The sequence below is a fragment of the Falco biarmicus genome, chromosome 7 (genome assembly GCF_023638135.1).
Source record: "Falco biarmicus isolate bFalBia1 chromosome 7, bFalBia1.pri, whole genome shotgun sequence".
Taxonomy (NCBI): domain Eukaryota; kingdom Metazoa; phylum Chordata; class Aves; order Falconiformes; family Falconidae; genus Falco; species Falco biarmicus.
In genome coordinates this window covers 33,597,440-33,602,947 of record NC_079294.1, presented here as the reverse complement: position 1 = coordinate 33,602,947, position 5,508 = coordinate 33,597,440, and positions in this window count along the sequence as shown.

Here is a 5,508-nt window from a genome sequence, read left to right as displayed (position 1 = left end):
TTCTAGTTTTAAAGTTATACAGCTATAGCACTTTAGCTGTTACAAGAAGTGTCCTAGGGATCCTAACTTAATTCCTTGGGAATACTATGGATGACACACTTCGTCTTTGTCTTGAGCCTGAAACGGGTTAAGATTTGTTCCAAATGCAGCGAGACAGTTTTGACTAGTCTGCAGATAGAAAGATGGACATGATAGAAGTTGTTAAACAACACCTAATCAAGCAAGATCATATTGGAGGAGTCATTACAGGAGATATTGACTGCAGGAAATGACATGCCCCACATTATCTCATCAAGGCTTAGATATTCATCTTACAGTTTTGCAGTGCTGTGTTGCAGTGCTACAGTACAGCTCTCTAGCGTGCTATCAAACACATCTCCAAGACTCTGATCAACAATTAAAGTCACCACTGTTAAACTTTTCCTACTCCACCATTTTTTTAAAATGTGGCCTCAATTTACAAAAAGCTGACATAACTTTTAGGTTGTTTTCAAAGGAGAGTTTCAATATGAGCGGATTTCAGCTTGTGGGTAAGAGGTGGGCATCAGAATTACTTAGCACAAAAAGAATACATAAGAACACAATAGAAAGAAAATTACAAAATATCCATCACCAAAGATTCTCCTTTTAACCTTTAAGTGTAGTCAAAACCTAATGACTTGCTAATTATCAGGAGTTTAATGATGCCTCTAAGCAGAGGTTGTACTACAGGGCACAGTGTCCATGAACCTCTAGGATCTGGGGTTACCCTGTGACTTCAGCCTGCAGTGAATTCTCCTCCAACTCTGCTTCTAAGAAAGCTTTCAACGCACCACCCCCCTCCCCATTGTTGCTACCAACAGTGAAGGAAACAATTTTGAACTCTGGCGTAGGCTGGGCTCCAGATGGCTGCCAGCTTTTTAAGCACTGAGTTGACTAACCTTGCTCAAAGCAGGTCTATAGAACACAGTGCTTCAAATATCAGTGTCTGCTGGGATTGCATCTATATATGTGGAGTCCCACAGTTCCTATCACTAGTGTAGCTGAACGAGTGAATCAGGAGCAAGAAGGATAAAACTGAGGAAAATGCATGAGACCTCTCCCCCTCTGATGTTGAATCAGTCCATTAAATAGCAGGGAGCAGCTGAGCATAGATTTTCATCGAGCTCGATGTCCACTAAAAGCAAATTAATATAACCCGGACTGAGCCTGAGGCTGGGAAAGACCAAGAGGTTGGCTTCCACATGGATGTGAAAAGGACTGTCCTGACAGCCCAGGTCAGAGAAGCGGTACAGGATGGAGCAGACAAAGTTATTCCTCCTTGAAACCATTTTGTGAGAATTGAAACCATGGGCAATGACTAAAATACAATCACTTTGTTATGGTATTTATAATTGTTCTTATGGATTGACAAAAATAAAAGCACCAGCCAAACCACCCTGGAATGGAGTCACTCACTTTCTGAGAATAAAATTTATAGGGACAATTTGATGCTATTTCCCTGGAGTCAGTATGACCTCAGCCACAAATAAAGTCTTTTCAAAGGTAACAAAATAGCTCTGGGATATGTAATATCTGATGTAAAGAGAAAAAGCACCATCTTCTTCCGTAGCCACAGGAAAGCCTGTTTTCTTTGGTTCTTGGCCCATATGAGAGTCAGTGCATGAAATATAAATTGCTGCTCGACATTTAAGTTTGGCAGAGCAAATTCATACTGCTTTCTCAACATGGGCTTGGAGGCTATTTCAATTACATCCTCTATACAAAAGTAGTTGCTGCACACTAGATTTCTTGGTATTTCTGAGAGTCTCTCCTTAGTGGGTACTTTAAGTTCTGTAGTACATTCATCTCTCACTTTGATTACTACAGCCTCCCTCTCTCTCCCTGATATCTGTGTCACCCTTCTGCAGGCCATCTGAGCACTGCTGCCCAATAGATGGCCCGCACCCTCTCTCACATTAGCTTACTGTTCTGGTCAGATGTCTCCATCAGTTCCAGATTGTCTTGCTTCATATTTTTGCCTTGCTTTTCCAGGCTCATGTCTTCCATCTTTGACCAAAATAACATGTTCTGTTTCTCTTCTGAGAGCCTACAGATTTTCTGAAGGAGAACTGACTACAGTTCCAGCAAAAAGCGGGAAATCTTGTACATAAAAAATGGTATGAAGCAGGAGTAGGAAGTCATTCAGGAGGCCACAGGACTGAAATTATTTTCTCTATATTTCTGTCAGGCTTTCTAAAGTCATGCTGATTCAACCAGCTCCTTGAGACAACAAGGAAAACAAAGACCTGGCACTGCCAACACCAGAAAATCTTGAACCCAGAATAAAAGACAGCTTGTTTTTCACTTCACCTAAAGGCTTATAATTCTGCAAAGTCCACAGAAGTTGTCCTCATTCCAATTTACCTTACTCTTTAGTTTTGACTTGTACTGCAGAAAATAGATGATTTTCTTGTCAGGATGTGATCTTGGCTCTCAGCTCCCTGCTGTCTTCCACTATAAGCTTGGACACAGCTTGGACATATGGACATATTGCCTACCAGTCCACGCTTCAAGTCTCCAGCAGTGCCGCAGGAATAACTGTGCTCCCCAGTCTCACAGGAACTGTGTGAGGAGGAATACATTCTGGACTGTCAGGTCCTAAGGCTCTGCAACAGCAGCAGGGGGAAAGGTGGTAGCGCATGTGGAAGTATTGCAGAGAGAATAAATGCCTTCCCTACCTTGCACTGCTGTGGCCAAAGTCTAACTACAGTAGGCACTGTCAGATAAAAGAAGGTGGGATGCATCTCACAATTCAGATGTCTAGAACTGTGGTGGTTCTATAGCCAGAAGAAAAAAATAGATACTTTCCACGCACGAGTCATTTGGCCTCTTTTAGATATCCATTTTGAACTTTATTTCTCTCCACACACGACTTGAGAAGTCTGTTGGCCTGCAATGTCTGGGAAACAGTGAAAAGATTTAATGACTTGTATTTGGCCCCTTGGAATAAGCGAGATGAGGAAGGACAAGGAGTATGTGGCACTTATTACACATATTTTGAAAATATGTAAAGAATATCAAGGGAGCAAATAATTCAGATATTAATCTCTCTATATTCCAATCATCCACCTCACCTTTTAGATGAATCCTTAAGATCCTCCTCCTATCACACAAACTGGGTCTTCCTTTTATCTATTGATGTATCAGGAATACTAACTCTATGCAATGGTTGCTTACCTGCATACAAATGTGTCTTACAACCATTATGCAGAACAAACAAACTTTCTTCTATAATTCTTCAGTGGGCTCTAGTTTGCTATGCACAGCAGTTGCCATGTTCTTCGATGATGAAATTAAGCAACAGAGGGTCTTTCAACCTTTTATCTTAAATAAAATTGCAATATTCATATATGGAGTACTTCACAGAAATCATCAATAATGTGCTAGCTATTATGGTGTAGTGAAGGTGATACCTTTGAGATACATCAGATCTATCACAATTTCTCCACAATACTTATCTGGATGTTGGAAAATCTGATACATTTTTCAGAATCCTCTAATAAACCTGGACAGAAAAAAAAGGCATCTCTGGGAAAAATATCCTCCAAATTACAGTCCAATAAATCTGAAATTTTAATTCTCTATGCATCTGGCATACAGAGGACACTAGGTTCTGAACTTCATCAATATGTGTTATTAAGCATCTCCTGGTGAGATGCATCTAGATTCCTTGAAGGCACCTTCAGACAGTCCACCAGACAATTTTGAGCACTGAAGGTGGAGTTCTCAGACTCTGGCTGTTCAGGTTGAGCTGATGTATAGGTCTCAGAATTCAGTATTTGTTTTTGACTGCTTGTGTCTTGAATTGCTTTTAATTGGAAGAGTATCTTCATTCCTTTGAATGTGCAGAAATCAGTTTTAGGAACCTGTTTTTCCAGCACTGCTTTGAACCTCCTTTGCAAAAGGAAGAAATCACAATGAAATTAGGGATCTCCATCCAATCTTTCTGATGGTACATCTGCACACCCACTTTGTAGAGCTGTTAGTGAACATACAAGTTGCAAGACAATGCGGATTCTAACTCTTTGTCTTCGTTTTAATTCATTTACCTCACCAGTCTATTTCTTTCTTAAACCATCTGAGAGCAAGTGCAACCACAGAAGATGTGAGCTTGGTGAGGTATAGCTATTGTGCCTTAAACAAAGATAACACTAATGAATTCACATTCAACCTTTTCAGCCCAGTGATAGAAAAAGATTTTCAGTCACTTTAGCCTGAGCTACATTTGCACTCAGGGTCACCTAAAGAAAAGGACAACACATTCATCTTTATCCTCCTTGAGTTGTGGAACCACTCAGATAATCTATAGTGAGTTGCAAAGTGAAATTAAATACCTTAAAATGCCATCTATCTGATCCCCAATTAAAACATAATCTTTTTAAAGCTGTCAATAGCTGCTGACCAGAATCAATAAGGGGAAGATTATGACTGGCACTTCTCCAGTGATCTTCAGGCAGACAGGAAACACATTGCTGTTGTCAGGTCAGCAGGAAAGGGGGAAACCGGACCCCAAGCAGAACTACATCACAGGCAAGTGGAATTTGAGATCCTCTGCAATGATCCTGCTGGGCGGTTTTGGGGTTTATTGGTTTAGGGTTCTTTAGGGTTTTTTTTTAACTAAGAAGGGCAGGAATATGATACATGTGAAGGTTTTAAAGAAATAACGCTGGAGTCTTAAAATCATGAATCTTTAGGAAAGTATTTGTAAAAGAAGTTTTACTTTGATCCTTCTGTATATATACACTGAAGTTCCCAAGCCAGATTCAGCCAGTGACTTAAGAATTTAAGGCATACTTCCTTTTCATTTGCATTTAAGAAATATAAGCTTACACTTATCTAAGTAGATCCTGGATATTCCTCATCATCGCTACCGGAGTTAAAGTTTTAACTATCTAAATCTAGTGTTTGACATCAGTGACGCAAATGATCCCTACTACAGCATGTAAGCTTAGGTTAAGAGGCCTAAACTACTTCTTTTCCTCCTGACCTACATTAGGATTGCTTTTATTTCTAGGCCAGATTGGAAAGTTCAGGATAAAAACTGTTTCCTGGTGTGCAGAGGGCTTAGTAGCCTTTCTACCCACAAGCTGTTGCTTTCCTCCAGCCTTCCACAGTACAGATTGTGGCACAAATGCTCCAACCTGCCTGTGAAGTTAGAGCAGTCAGAGCAATACACTTATTGTACTGACAAAAAAATCACCAGAACACTACCTCTAAAGAAAATTCTTTCAGTGCAATCAAGACCTGGTGTTAAGTTGTTCAACACTCCTTACAACTACATGCTGAAGAGTGGCTCATACATGTGAATGTTCCTCCTGCTGCTGCAAAAGCCATGAAGTAAGCTGTAGACCCAGAAAGAAAGGCTAATCCAATGATCCAGACTTACCTAGACAGTAGGAATGGTCATCCCAAGTACTTGCTCTGACAGAGTGTATGTGAAACACCAAATCATTTCATCCCTATGCATCGCTTCCCATCGGCAGAAAA